We start from the raw sequence: 16,264 nt of genomic DNA on the forward strand, positions 1-16,264 counted from the left end.
AAGACAGATGAGAGAGGCTCTTAGTGACGGTGAATCACAGAGAAATTATTGGACTGGCCTTGCAGATCCCTAGCACTCGGTCTCCCCCGCACAGTGGTTCTCCAATAACTCTCTGCTTCCTTTCTCCATGCCCCATCTTCTCCTCTCCCTGCTTTGAGCAGCTTCTCTGCTGTCCACTTTTGGTTCAGTAAGCATGAAGTAGCTCTATGGAATTCTTTGTGTGTGTGTGTGTGTGTGTGTTTCCTCTTTAAGGGCTTCTAACTGTTGAACCATGTTCTCCTGTATTTCTTTTTTTTTAATTTATTGATATATTTATTTACATTTCAAATGACTTCCCCTTTTCTAGCCCCCTACTCCCCGAAAGTCCCATAAGCCCCCTACCTCCCCCTGTTCTCCCATCCAACCCTTCCCACTTCCCTGTTCTGATTTTGCTCTATACTGCTTCACTGAGTCTTTTCAGAACCAGGGGCCACTCCTCCGTTCTTCTTGTACCTCATTTGATGTGTGGATTATGTTTTGGGTATTCCAGTTTTCTAGGTTAATATCCACTTATTAGTGAGTGCATACCATAATTGATCTTTTGAGTCTGGGTTACCTCACTTAGTAGGATATTCTCCAGCTCCATCCATTTGCCTAAGAATTTCATGAATTCATTGTTTCTAATGGCTGAATAGTACTCCATTGTGTATATATACCACATTTTTTGCATCCACTCTTCTGTTGAGGGATACCTGGGTTCTTCTGAAGTGGCAGAGTGTTAAATTCCTAAGTTTGCCACAAGGGGGAAGACCCATCCTTTGTCACAAAGAACAAAAGTATGGATAAAATGAATAACGACTTGCACCAATGTGGTCCTGTGAAGGGTCCAATGATCCCCTTTTCTTGGAACCAATTTCTTACTGGAAACTTTACTTCCCTTTGGTGGTGTCAGGCAACTGCACGGATTTCAGAGGCAGTGCACGATTGTCTTCTTCATTCCTTCCAGCAGTATGGTCAGTTATGAGAGCCTGCACCCCAAGGCTGGACATTGGTAGTGGGTTCTTCCTGAATGATGGCATCTTATTGAAGGATGGTCTTTTCCTGGGTGATGTCCTTTTCCTGTGTGAGAGTCTCTTTCTGCGGGTATCCCCAGTGGAGGACCCTCTGAGGGTTATACTCTTAGCTGCCTGTAGAGATCCTCAGACCTTCTCTTGGGTACTACAGGAGGACATATGCCTGTCAGACATATATCCAATGACTCGCTTGGTCCTGACAATGCTAGGGCTCTGGGTGTCCGGGAACGTCTGCGTGTAAGTAGGTGGTAAACATGCCTCACTGTCCAGATCATGGGGTGTCTCACAATTTGATTAGATGAACTGATCAGCAGCAGTTTGATGATGACATTGAAATTATCAATGGAAACATGAGGAGAATGCTGAAGTTTGTTGTGATGATCTGCAGCCCCAAATCCACAAAAGATTTACCTAGGAAAGACAGGCTCCCAGTCACCATGAGGAACAGGAGTACCCCTAAACTCCAGATATCCATTGGGCAGCCCTCATATTACTCTGCTTACAAGAGTTCTGGAGCACAGCAGGGCAGTATGCTACAGAAATCTGACAGCTTTTGCCTAGGGATTACTTCAGCAGTAAGGCCAAAATTAGACAGTGGTCGATCAAAGTGTTGCTGGCCTTTCTGTACCTATGGGCAATGTGATTGTTGTGGCAGAACTGCACAGCATGTACGATCTGGACAAACATCCTTCAAGCCTAGCTCTCCTCTAAAGACCCCCTTCGATGTTGAGGTCTTGTAGCTCTCCCTCTGATGCATGCTCCATCATTATGCTAATTTTACCTTGGGTATTCAGAGCTTCTGGGCTAATTCATATCCACTTATCAGAGATTGCATTCCATGTGTATTCTTTTGTGATTGGGTTACCTCACTTAGGATATTTTCCAGTTCCAACCATTTGCCTAAAAATTTCATGAATTCATTGTTTTTAATTGCTGAGTAGTATTCCATTGTGTAAATATACCACATTTTCTGTATCCATTCCTCCATTGAGGGACATCTGGGTTCTTTCCAGCTTCTGGCTATTATAAATAAGGCTGCTATGAACATAATGGAGCATGTGTCCTTATTGCATACCAGGGAATACTTTGGGTATATGGCCAGGAAGAGGTATAGCAGGGTCCTCCAGAAGTGTCATGTCCAGTTTTCTGAGGAACCGCCAGACTGATTTCCAGAGTGATTGTACCATCTTACAATCCCACCAGCAGTGGAGGAGTGTTCCTCTTTCTCCACATCCTTGCCAACACCTGCTGTCTCCTGAGTTTTTAACCTTAGCCATTCTGACTAGTGTGAGGTGAAATCTCAGAGTTGTTGTGATTTGCATTTCCCTAATGACTAATGATGTTGAGCATTTCCTAAGGTGCTTCTCGGCCATCCAAATTTCTTCAGGTGAAAATTCTTTGTTTAGATCTGTACCCCATTTTTAATAGGGTTATTTGGTTTCCTGGGGTCTAACTTCTTAAGTTCTTTGTATATATTGGATATTAGCCCTCTATCAGGGGTAGGGTTGGTGAAGATCTTTTCCCAATTTGTTGGTTGCCATTTTGTCCTTTTGACAGTGTCCTTTGCCTTACAGAAACTTTATAATTTTATGACGTCCCATTTGTCAATTCTTGATCTTAGAACATAAGCTATTGGTGTTCTGTTCAGGAACGTTCTCCCTGTGCCCATGTCCTCAAGGGTCTTCCCCAGTTTCTTTTCTATTAGTTTCAGTATGTCTGGTTTTACGTGGAGATCCTTGATCCACTTGGAGTTGAGCTTAGTACAAGGAGATAAGAATGGCTCGATTCACATTCTTCTGCATGCTGACCTCCAGTTGAACCAGCACCATTTGTTGAAAAGGCTATCTTTTTTCCACTGAATGTTTTCTGCTCCTTTGTCAAAGATCAAGTGACCATGCTGTGTGGATTCATTTCTGGGTCTTCTATTCTATTCCATTGGTCCACTTGCCTGTCACTCTGCCAGTACCATGCAGTTTTTAACACTATTGTTCTGTAGTATTGCTTGAGGTCTGGGATACTGATTCCCCCAGAAGTTCTTTTACTGTTGAGAATAGTTTTTGCTATCCTGGGTTTTTTGTTATTCGAGATGAATTTGAGAATTGCTTTTTCTAACTCTGTGAAGAACTGTGTTGGGATTTTGATAGGGATTGCATTGAATCTGTAGATTGCCTTTGGCAAAATGGCCATTTTAACTATATTAATCCTGCCAATCCACAGCATGGAAGATTTTTCCATTTTCTGAAGTCTTCGATTTCCTTCTTCAGAGACCTGAAGTTCTTGTCGTATAGATCTTTCACTTGTTTGGTTAGAGTCACACCAAGATACTTTATATTGTTTGTAGCTATTGTGAAGGGTGTCATTTCCCTAACTTCTTTATCAGCCTGCTTATCCTTTGAGTATAGGAAGGCAACTGATTTACTTAAGTTGATTTTATAGCCAGCCACTTTGCTGAAGTTGTTTATCGGCTGTAGGAGTTCTCTGGTGGAGTTTTTGGGATCACTTAAGTATACTATCATATCATCTGCAAATAGTGATAATTTGACTTCTTCCTTTCCAATTTCTATCCCTTTGACCTCCTTATGTTGTCTAATTGCTCTAGCTAGAACTTCAAGTACTATATTGAAAAGATATGGAGAGAGAGGGCAGTCTTGTCTAGTCCCTGATTTGAGTGGTATTGCTTCAAGTTTCTCTCCATTTAGTTTGATATTGGCTACCAGTTTGTTGTATATTGCTTTAACTATCCTTAAGCACTTTTTTAAGCATCCTATTTTTTTCTCCCTGCGAAGACTTCTGACTAGCAAGCTGAAAGTTAGAGCCCAGCAGTTCCTGATGAGATAGAACAAAGACCACATTGCTTAATCCTCTGCTGTTAGGCTACAGGTGTTAATCACCTAAGCCAGCAGTCTTTCACCCTCAGAAAGAACAAGAAAGTTTCTAGGACATTTTAGAAATTATCAGCATTTTTAGTACAGTTAGAAAGCCCTGAAACCCTCAGACTTCAAAGCCATCATCACCAGAGTCCTACTCCATGTCTCCACAATTACCCTTGCCAGACAGGGAAGCTCCCAGCCGCCAGCAATCACAGGACTTTTGTGTATGCCTTGTTAGTTCCTTGACCTAGAACTGACCCTATTTTTTGCATGTACTTCATATGGTATAAAGGCAGCATGGGAAAAACTAAACATGCTCTAGCTGGAGTCATACTATAGTGTTGTCTAATTGTCTTTTCTTTCTTTAATCACCATTCACTCTGTTGAGACCTTGTTGACTGACTCAGTGGGCTTAGTCAAAACAACCTAGTCAGGTACTTTGAATGCTTGGGAAGAGAAGAACAAAGCACCTCATAGAGCAGTAGTCAAGGATGATATTCTCTCTTAACAAAATGTTCATTGTCACCTGGAAATAGAACATGTCTACACATTCCACACTATGCACTGGCTAGCAATTCTATCAGACAAACCATCACACACTGAAAGAGAGACACAGGTACTGTCCAGAAATGGGCAACAAAACCCTACGTGTGATGTCTCTAATCAGATATTTGATTTTTGAAAGTCACAGAGGAAAGATCCTCCTTCCTCATCAGCACAGGAACCTGAAAAGGGGTTTGTTGATGGACAATGAAGGATTTGCTCCCCACTGCCTCTCTTCTAACAGATGAAAGGATTAGGATTGGAGGACGGAGTTTTATTCAAACCTAAGCTTAGAAATTTGGAAAGACTCCTTGTCAGTAAAAAGTTCCCTGTTTTTCACTGCCTAGCCTATCCAGTCCTTGAGTTTACAGTTCATTGAAAGTCTGTGTCTCATAAAGTACAGTGGAGATAGAAAAAAATGCAAATTTAAACTCTGAGCTTCACACATGCATGCTCAACACTGTGAATTTATAGTGCACTAATATCACCAAACATGCACACACCTCTATACCCACATGCTAGACTGATGACATATGCTGGTAATCAAATTGCCAAGGAAGTGGAGGCAAGAAAATGAGGAAATTGAAGCCAGCCTCATTACAGAGTGAGTTGAAAACCAGCCTTGGCTACATGAAACTCCAACAAGTAAAAGAAAAAGAAAGGAAGGAAGAAAGGAAGGAAGGAAAGAAGGAAAGAAGGAAAGAAAGAAAGAAAGAAAGAAAGAAAGAAAGAAAGAGAAAAGAAGGAAGGAAGGAAGGAAGAAAGGAAAGATGGAAAGAAGAAAAGATAGAAAGAAAGAGAGAGAGAAAGGAAGGAAGGAAGGAAAGAAAGATGGAAAGAAAGAAGTGAAAAGAAAGGAAAGAAAGAAATTGGAAGACAGGATAAAAACCCTTCTATATAAGTCACTTACATTTCCTAAATATTTACTTTTCTAATTTTCAGGTTTCAATTTATCACTGAAGGAAGTTATAGTGGTTTGAACTGGAATGATCCCATAGACTCTTGCATTTGAATTCTTGGTCAACAGGGAGTGACGTCACTCTTAGGAGGTGTGGCCTTGTTGGAGTAGGTATGTCTTAGTTAGAGGAACTATGTCACAGCTTTGAGGTTTCGAATGTTCAATCCAGCTCCTATGTCTCTCTCTTCTTGCTGCCTGCTGATCTAGATGTGGGACTCTCTGATACTCTTCAAAGCCATGCTCTTCACCATGTCTGAACCTCTGACCTGTAAGCCAGCCCCAATTAAGTGTTTTCCTCTACATGAGTTACAGTGGCCATCATGTCTCTTCACAGAAATGGAGCACTGACTAAGCTAGAAAAACAGACAGGAACTCGGGAACTTGGAGGCAGAGGTCATTGAAAAATATTTCTTACTGGCTTGAATTATTTATCTTGCTCTCTCTGCTTTCTTATAGAACACAGGATCACCCGCCTAGAAGTGGCTCCATCCACAGTGGGTTGCACATCAATCACATCAGTCAAGATGTGATTTCTTTTCTTTCCCACAGGCCAGTCTGATGGAAACAAATTCCTCATTTGGTGTTTCCTCTTCTCACAGGACTCTAGCTGATGTTAGATTGACAAAAACTAACCAGAACAGACATTACCTTTTGTCAACTTTTAATGGGATCCAGTGTCCTCTTCTGGTGTACCTAAGATGAATAACTGTGTACTCACATACACTAAATAAGTAAATCTTAAAACAAACAAACAAAAAAACCAAGACTTGCTGTGCTTACTCTCCTTTAAGAAACTTACCTTTTCTTGTTGTTTTCTCGATATGTTAATGTGTGTGGCTATTACTGTGTGACTGACTATGTTGGGAGGCAGTCTTAGGAGGTGGAGGCCAGAGAACAAAGCATATAGTTCTTCATGCATGTCCTCCTTTTAAAAGGTTTATTTTATTTTTCCTTTTTTCTTTTCTCTCTCTCTCTCTCTCTCTCTCTCTCTCTCTCTCTCTCTCTCTCTCTCTCTCTCTCTCTCTCTCTCTCTCTTTTTGAGGCAGGGTTTCTCTTGTCATAACTCTGGATGTCCTGGACCTCACTCTGAAGCAACTGGCCTCAATCTGAGAGAGTCACCTGCCTAAGCTTCAGCATCCCCTAATGCTGGAATTAACAGTTTCATGGCTGCCTGGCTAAGTCAGGATTTCTCTGTGAAGCCCTGGATGTCCTGGAATTGTCTATGTAAACCAGGCTGGCCTGGAACTAACAAATATTTACCTGCTTCTGACATTTAAGTTCTAGGATTGAAGGCAAGCACTACCTCTGCCAGAGCATATCTAACATTTTTAATGTGAGTTCTGGGCTTCAAACTCAGCAAGGGACGCCTTTCACTGGCAGGGCATGGGCTATCTCTCTCCTTTTCTTTCTGTATTTAGGTTTTGTCTTCAGACAGAGTCTCATATAGCCCAGCAGACTTTGACCTCACCTTGTCTGTTAAAGGTCCTTCAACTATTATTGGAAATAAGATAGTGAATGTAAGAGAGTAGTGATAACTAAGTAGTTTTAAATAAACAATGCAGAAATATACAGAAAGGGAACTACGGCACAGAGAAAAGGCATGGACGCCAAGGTGTTGATTTGGCACAAGACTATGTATTTTTTAGAAACATATAAGGACAAAAATCTTAATGAATAAAAAAAAATGAGACTTAAGAACGGTCACTTGTGATTGCTGACTTCCCTATCCAAACCTGGATAAGAAACTAGGTCTACTACTTGCAACTTTCTGAATCAAAGAAAGGTTTTTCTATAATTCTGATGGATTCTACATCACCTCATTCTATAAATGAACCAAGCAATCTATGTCATACACTTGATCAGCAGCTAGCTGAGCCTTCTGCTGAGTTCCAGGCCTTGAGGGAGGTGGGTTGAGTTGCACTGTGTGCTTGCTGATGGGGGCCTCCCAGGACTTGGGCCATGCCCTGTCCCAGGAGCTGGCCCAGTTGCAGTTGTCCAGTTCTGTGCTGATCCTAAGGGAAGGTAGTGACCTGGTGCCATGGCTTCTGAATGCAGAGCTGGTACACAGCAGCCTGGCCTGCGAGTGGTGCTGGTAGCTCCAGATCTGGGCTGCCATGCCAGGAAACAGCAGTCTCTGTGTAGATGCATGAGATCCTTGGGCTTTAGGGTCTGCAGGGCCTGTTGCTAATCACAACGCAGGTGAGACTCCTAACAAGACCAGGGCTGCAAGCTCTCACCTCATTGCCTTTTGGTTAGGTGGATGCTTAGTCCTCAAATCCAAAGTTCAGGAGGAGAAAGGACGTATTGGTGTCACTGCAGCGTTAGTCTAACCAGGTTGTCTAAAGTGCCTTAATTTGTGCCTCAGGGCTGGTGTGTGAGTCACGACATCTGTTTTTATAAAGAGCATTCATGATTACTCTTAGCTTCTATTAGGGATGTGGGATGTCTGCACAGCTGGAGCTATAGGGAGTAACTGGAGAAGGCTGTGGGAGCAGAGCCCAAGCTGCCTCTTCAGTTTGTTCCGTTCCGTCCTGGTTTTTTTTTTTTTCAGGCGCTCTCAGAGATAATTCCAATGTCTTCCTGAATGTGAAGGACCTAGTTAAGGTGAACAACTACCTCAGGTACCTTCAACGCTGTCCCAGATATCCCTGGCCTTAGCAAGACTGTTGTTAACATCTCATCTCTGAGTGCCCTGATAGTTTTCAAGGACTAGGAGCTGTATTCTGTTGGGAAGGCTGCCTGAGACATGGTGTAGCAGATCCTTGAAGGTGAGGAACCCAGCATGAGGGGGCTGAGCTATACCTAGGACAGGTGGCTGATACTGACATGGTTGCTCCCAGATCTTCCTGATACCTTTCTTGGGGATGGGCTAGGAGGGGAGTCTGGTCTATATTCTCAGTGAAGAATCAAATGAATATAGTTGTATTAGTGAGGGTTCTCTAGAGTCACAGAATGTATGGGTAGTCTCTCTATAGTTAGGGAATTTATCGATGACTTACAGCTTGTAGTCCAACTCCCCAGCAATGGTCAGCAGCAGCTGTGGATGGAAGGCCAAGGATCTAGCAGTTGCTCAGTTCCACGAGGCAGCTGCAGATGGAAGTCCAAGAATCTAGCAGTTGCTCAGCCCCACTAGGCAGGCAAGGAAGAAGTGTGAGTCTACTTCCAATGTTCTTATATTGGTCTCTAGCAGAGGGTGTGGCCCAGATTAAAGGCTGTAGGTCTCCATCAGAGGGTGTGGCCCAGATTAAAGGCATGTGCCATCAAGACTTTAATCCCAGATGACCTTGAACTCGGAGATCTCTATGTCTTGATCTTCTGGAATTCATAGCCACTATGCTTCAAGATCTTCATGCCAAGATCCAGGTCAGAAACTTGTATCTCTGAGCCTCCAGATTAGGATCATAGGTGAGCCTTCCAATTCTTGATTGTAGTTCATTCCAGACATAGTCAAGTTGACAGCCAGGAATATCCACTACAATAGTGTTCCTCCCACAAGTCCTGGGTCCTCACTTCACAGGAAAAATACTGACTCACAAGAATTTGGAGCAGTCAGGGCACAGGAACTAAGCCTTATGAGTTTCCTGATTAGCTTGCAGCATAAAACACTCATACACATAAAAAGGAATTAAAAATTAAAAAAAAAATGCTTAGCTGTCTGATTTTCTCTCTCAAGGGTGCACATACTATTCCTCCCATGTATCCTCAGGTACCAGCAAATCTGTACAGAGGTTGGACATAAAAAATGTTCAAATCTAAGCAAACAGACATTGTTGAGTGGTGAGCATCTCAGGCTGAGCTCTGCTGGAACACTGAACGGAATACAGAAAATCTCCTCTGATGAATAAGATAGGGGCCATGTTCTTAGGGAAATTAAAAGGTATTTGGTTTTCTGAGAACATCTCTTTTCTGACCAGCCTAACAAGATGCCACCATGTCTTTCTTCTAGACTTGAGATTTTAGTGATAGAAGGTAGCAACATTTGATAGACTGGGCGAGCAACTAAGGGGTGAGATGCAGTTGTCTGTATCTCTTTGAACTAGGACAAGATCGTGGAGACACAAAAGCAAAATGGTCTGTCTAATGCCCATGTAAGGCAGAACCAGAACTCACGCTGGCTTCTAACTTCTCCATCTATGCTGGGTCTCTTCATGTTATCTAATCAGTGCACTATACACACATGCATGATACTTCTTGTCTCACCATCCAGCTCACCTGCTGGAGTTCAGCCTAGGGTCCTTCAGACAGCAGTGATCACATGTAAACTACAGACAGGAGGGCAGCCAGTTCTAGAAGGGTCCAGAGTTAAGTTAGCCATCTGGAGGTTGTCCCAGGTATCAGGGGGAACTGAGAAGCTGCCCCTCAGAGCCTGAAGACAGACAGAGAGGCTAGCCTAGTTTTCAGTTCAGTCTCTGGAAGAATGTTCTAAGAGATTTCCAAAGACTGAAAAATCTCTTTGGAAAGATAGCAAAAATTTCCCCAGAGATGGTCAAGGAGATAAAACTGGGCATGATAGAGCTCTTGAGGCATAGGTACAGGAGTTCAAAGTCAGCCTTGGATTGACAAAAGGTTAGAGGCCAGAATGGGCTACAAGAGAGCAAGAGGAACAGGGCAGAAGACAGGCTAGAGGACATTCAAATGTTCTTCCAGTCCTTATGTTACGTAATTTTTCTACCCCAAAAACACCATCAAAATTTGGGAGGCTTCACAATTCCATTAGCAGAAAGGAGATGTTTTCTTGAAATGCAAGGAAATGTAACAAAGCTTGTTAGAAAGTGACATCTTGCTCTTGTTCTCTCTCCTGTCTCTCTATCTCTGTGTCTCTCTGTGTCTGTCTCTTTCTCTGTCTTTCCATCACTGTCTCTGTGTGCCTGTCTCTCTCTCTGTCTCTGCCTCTCTGTCTCTCTGTCTCTCTGTCTCTCTCTCTCTCTCTCTCTCTCTCTCTCTGTGTGTGTGTGTGTGTGTGTGTGTGTGTGTGTGTGTGGTTGGTGTTTTGCCTGAATGTCTATCTCATGCATTCACTAACTGCCAAGGCCACAAGAGGGCAGTATATCGATTGTAACTGGTGTCACTGATGGTTGTCAGCTGCCTTGGTACTGCGAATCAAATCCCACTTTCTACAAGAATAAAAAATATACTTAAGAGAGGTTCTCAAAAGGCGTGGATGAGGGGCTCAGTTGGTAAAATGCTCAGTGTACAAGCAGGAGGCCCTAAGATCAAATCCCCAGTGAAGAGATGAGTGTAGGGGATTGGAGAGAAAGTTGGCTCTCTCTTAAGTAAGAGCATGCATGGTCTTACATGGTAAAGTGTGATCAGCAATTTGCACTCACGTGGGCATGGAGGCACACTCCTATGGAGTCATGCTAGGAAGGCCTAAATGAGGGTGTGAGCAAGTGACCTTCCCAGTTACCAGACAGGGCACCCAGAGTTACAGATCTCCAGTAGGATTGCATCTCAATGACCTGGTGTACCACCAAGATAGACATGGGACTGGAAGCTCTTGGACAGCATGCTGGAGAAATAGGTGGAGAAATAGGTGTCTTATATTCTGACTGTTAAGTACGTTCTGCTTAGGCAGGACTGGATTCTAGGATTTGTATTTACTAAACACTGCTTAAAGAAGTTATATCCCAGGACTTTTAACCTGACCCAGGCCACCAGAGCCATTCGCTGAGGTTTACTGAGAGTGAGTGAATGGTTAACAGAGTGAACCCCATGCAAATAAGAGGACAGATGCAGTGTGTTCTAGAAGGAAATTTGCTGTGAGCCTCCAGACACAGAGGACTTTGATACAGGACATAGAATTGGACTCTGGTGTGACTTTAAAGAAAGATGGTCTCCAGGCCTTCTATTCTATGCTAATTCTGAGGTTTAAAAGCTGCTGGCTAATGTGACCAATGCCTGTAGCCTAACAGCTAGGGGACTAAGTAATGTAGCCTTTGTCCTAGCTCAGCAGGAACAGCATGGATCTAACTTTAAAACTGTAGGTGCTAGTTTCAGGGAGAAAAAGTGACACTTGGAAAAGTGATTTTAGCTTTTATTTCTAAGTTGTAAAAAGTTTCCTATGAAAGCTCTCTAAGAAAAAAGGGCGGGGGGTGTTCTGGAAAGACTCAGTGCAAGAGTATAGGGGAATTCCAGAACAGGGAAGTGGGAAGGGGTAGATGGAGGAACAGGGGGAGGGAAGAGGGCTTATGGGACTTTCAGGGAGTGGGGACCCAGAAAAGGGGAAATCATGTGAAATGTAAATAAAAAAATTATCAAGAAAAAAAGAAAAAAAAAGAAAAAGGGGGAAATAGAGTGTTCCTCAGTCCTATAACTGAGGACCTCTTTTTCTTTGCATTTTTGTTACAAAGATCAGAGACTGCAGCACTCAGAACAAGGCAGGCAGTATCCCATAAACACATTATTATTATTGTTGTTGTTGTTGTTGTTGTTTCTATATTCTTTGTTTGCATTCTGAATGATTTTCCCTTTCCCGGTCCCCCCCACCCCATTAATTCCCATAAGCTCTCTTCCCTCCGCCAGTTCCCCAATCAACCCCCTCCCACTCCTGTCTTGGCAATCCCCTACAATGCTGCATCAAGACTTTCCAGGACTCGGGCCTTCTCCTTCCTTCTTCTTGGGAATGATTTGATATGTGGTTTGTGTTTTGGGTATGCTGAGCTTCTGGGCTAATAGTGACTGCATTCCATGTGTGCTTTTTTTGTGAATGAGTTACCTCACTTAGGATGATATTTTCCAGTTCCACCCATTTGCCTAAGAATTTCATGCATTCACTGTTTTTAATTGCTGAGTAGTCTTCCATTGTGTAAATATACCACAGTTTCTGTATCCATTCCTCCATTGAGGGACATCTGGGTTCTTTCCAGCTTCTGGCTATTTTGTGGGAGGAGGAGAGACAGAAGGATCACTGGCTGCCTGCTGGTTTCCAGCCTAGCCAAGAGCAAGGCAGGCTCCGGGTGAGTTCAGGGTGATCCTGTCTCAAAGGAGGAAAGCAGACAGAGGACACCTGCAGCCTCTTCCTCCGCCTGTGCAGCCTCACACACTGCACACAAATACACCTCCTCACACACTGCACACAAATACACCTCCTCACACACTGCATACAAACACACCTCCTCACACACTACACACAAATACACCTCCTCACTCACTGCACACAAATACACCTCCTCACACACTGCACACAAATACACCTCCTCACACACTGCACCCAAATACACCTCCCCACACTGCACACAAATACACCTCCTCACACACTGCACACAAAGACACCTCCTCACACACTGCACACAAATACACCTCCTCACACACTGCACACAAATACACCTCCTCACTCATTTGACAAAGAAGACTGAAGACTGTGAATGTTTTGAGAGCTGGATCAGTACAAAGGAGAAGATATGGGAAAGGAGAAGGGGAAAATTAAAAACACATCACAGGAACCCCACGGAATAAAAAAGGAGAGAGAAACTCTGAAGAAAGAGAAAGAAAAGCGAAATATTGGAGGTTGGAGAGATGGTTTTCTAGAGGACCAGAAATTGTCACCCAGCACCCACATCGGATGGCTCGAAATGACCTGTACTTCCAACTCCAAAGTGTCTGTCACATCTGGCCTCCGACGTGCATGAGTGATTTAAAATACATTTATAAAACAAAAATACATAATATTTCATTGACTCAATATAATTACATTGAACACTGTATACTGGAACAATGATTCAAGTAAGACTTACCTTCCTGTTGGAAACAACAGATGCCAGGAGCCAGGAGGCGTGCAGGAACACACCTGTAACTCAGTTCCCATTTTTCTTTGCTAGTTTTCATAATTGGGTTCTGGTTTTAGTTTTTATTACTTTGTTTTGTTTTGTTTTTCAGGAAGAGGTTTCTTGATGTCACCCTGGCTATACTCACTTTGGCATGTAGATCATGTTGGCTTCAAATTTACAGAGCTCTGCCTACCTCTGCTTCCCATGTGCTGGGATTAAGGTGTGAGCCAAGGAGCCCAGATACCCCTGGAAGACAGAGGCGTCAGATTCCCTGGAGTTACTGTTACAAGCTATGATCTTGTAAGTAGGCCTTCTGAAAGAGTAATACGTTCTTTTAACTCCAGAAACTGCTTTTGTTTTTGTTTTGTGGTTGTTGTTTTTGTTTTGTTTTTATTTTTTGTTTTGTTTTGTTTTATTGAGACATTAGCCTCAATTTACTAGATAGCTGGGGATGACCTTGACTCCTGATTCTGGTTACTCTAATGTCTCAGTGCCAGGATTAGAGGACGGTGCTGACAAATCTAGTTTTCCATGTGATGTGGATGGAGCCTAGGGATCTACATATGCTAAGAAAACATGGTTTCTGCTGAGCTGCACCTCACCGCATTTGCTTGTTCTGAAAAAGAACTTTATTGGCATTTGTTTATATTTGTATTTTAGAAAGGATTTCATTGTACAGATTGGCGGGTCCCCAACTCCATTTTTTAAGGAAGCTGGCCTTGACCTCACAGAGAAATCTGCCTGCGTCTGCCTCCTGAATATTGATTTTAAAGATGTGGGCTACTACATCTAGTCTTGGCACTGTTTTACACTATTCAAAAACATGGGTCACGTTACCTCTGCCAGCTTAACCCTCTATTTACCTTTCATAAGAATTTTCTTGACTTTCACGTCCCAGTTCCCTTGCTGGGAATATTCAAGAAGCTGAGCTTCCAAGGAGGCACCTGTTACGGTGCCAAGCAGCGCTGAACAAGGGACTGGAAAATGAACAGCCAGAGACATTCTATGGAAAAGAGAACAAACAACACATTATTTTTAAACCTCTCAAATGCAAAGAAGCAAGAGGTTTCTTTTCCCTCTCTTCTTTCTCCCAAATGGAAATCCTCTCAAAACAACAACCATCAACCCAAAATGCCAGAAAATCTGCCATCCACGGCATTCCCTGAAAACAGCTAACCGCCACCACACACTCCGGGGCCCAAAGGTTAAAAAAAAAACAACAGGTGATCTATTTCCCACCCTCCTGTTTCAAAAATCAATTTATCCTGAAAAGTAGTTTCAGAGTCTGGTGAGCACCCCCCTCCCTACTCTCAATTACGAGAGAAACTGCTCTCAGACTCTTCTGTATGTGCTGCTGGGTTGTCGGGCACCACAGAGGATCTGAGGCTCTTTAAAAGCTTGCTCTGACCTTTAACATAAAACTGAATTTCAATTCTTTCATTTCCCTCCACAGGTTTAATTCAGGCATTTTTTTTTTTTTTACATTTTTATGGTTGTTTAAATAGAAATGCCCACCATATGCAACCCAGCACTTGGGATGCAGAGGCAGGCAGATATGTATAAATTCAAGGCCAGCGTGACCTACTGAGTGAGTTCTAAGACAGTTAGCCAAGGCTATACAAGGGAAACTCTCTCTTGAAATCCCCCTGAAAAGAAAGAACACAAGAAAAATAAAATACCCCCTATAAGGGCTCATGTTTGAATGCTTAATCACCAGAGAGTGGAACTGCTCAAAAAGATTAGAAGTATTGGAATATGCAATCTTGTTGGGAGGAATTTGTGTATCATTGGGTGTGGGGTGTCACTGAGTGGGTCACTACCTTCTTGATGGTGAAGGGAACTGACCCCAACTGCTTACACAGGCTTAGCAGTGCTCTACCACTGAGCTATATTATATCCCCACAGTTTTCCTTTGCTATTTTATCTTTTAAAACAGATCTTAAAAGTTGCTTAGTCTAGGTTTGACCTCTTTAACTCAAGCAGGCCTTCAACTCCCAATCTTTCTGCTTCAGTCTCCAGAAAGAGCTAGGACTATAGACACCTACCCCCATACCCAGTTTTAGATTTTTTCATATTTGGAAAACTGTCTTCATTAACATAGTAGACCCTCAATATCTGAGAAAGAATGGCTTCAGGACTCGCCACAGATGCCAACCCAAAGTCATAGATGCTCAAGTCTCGTATAGAAAATGGAATAGTATTTGCAAGCAACCTATACATATCTTTCCAGTGAACTTAAAATGCTACCTAGATTACCTGCAATACTAAAGATGACTCCCATGCAGTTGTTAGGCTGCACTGTTTACAGAATAAGGCCTAAAAAGAAATCTGTACATTTTCATAACAGATGCCATTTTGAGGTGAATCAGTGTGATTAATAGTATTCACTGTTGACCTGAAAGAAACTAGAATTATCTCAGAGATGCACACCCATGGGAGATCATTTTGATTATGTTAATTAAAGTTGGAAGACCCACCCATGGCAGAGAGTGCTGTTTCTCTGGACTGAGATGCTTGGCTAAATAAAAAGAAGGAACTTTCCAAGATCTGCTCAGGGCATGGGCTCAGACCCACCAAATTCAGACACTATTGTGGATGCCAAGAAGTGCTTGCTGACAGAAGCCTGATATGGCTGTCTCCTGAGAGGCTCTGCCAGAGCCTGACAAATACAGAGGTGGAAGCTCTCCGCCAACCATTGGACTGAGCACGGGGACTCCAAAGGCTTACTTGAGAGAGGATTGAAGGAGCTGAAGGGGATTGCAACCCGATAGGAAGAACAACAATGTGAACCAACCAGAGCTCCCAGGGACTAAAACACCAAGGGGTACACATGGAGGGACCCATGGCTCCAGATGCAAATGTATCAGAGGATATCCTTGTCAGAGGCCCTTGGTCACATGAAGGCTCAAGGTCCCAGTGTAGGAGAATTCGAGGACAGGGAGGTTGGAGTGGCTGGGTGGATGGGTGAGGGCACACCCTTAAAAATTCAGGAGGAGGTGCAGCTGACCCTTGCAAATGATGTAGATCTTCCCAGGCCACTCTAAATCCTTCACTAACATAACCTACCTCCCCTGA

Source organism: Apodemus sylvaticus, chromosome 23, assembly GCF_947179515.1.
Source record: "Apodemus sylvaticus chromosome 23, mApoSyl1.1, whole genome shotgun sequence".
NCBI classification, from domain to species: domain Eukaryota; kingdom Metazoa; phylum Chordata; class Mammalia; order Rodentia; family Muridae; genus Apodemus; species Apodemus sylvaticus.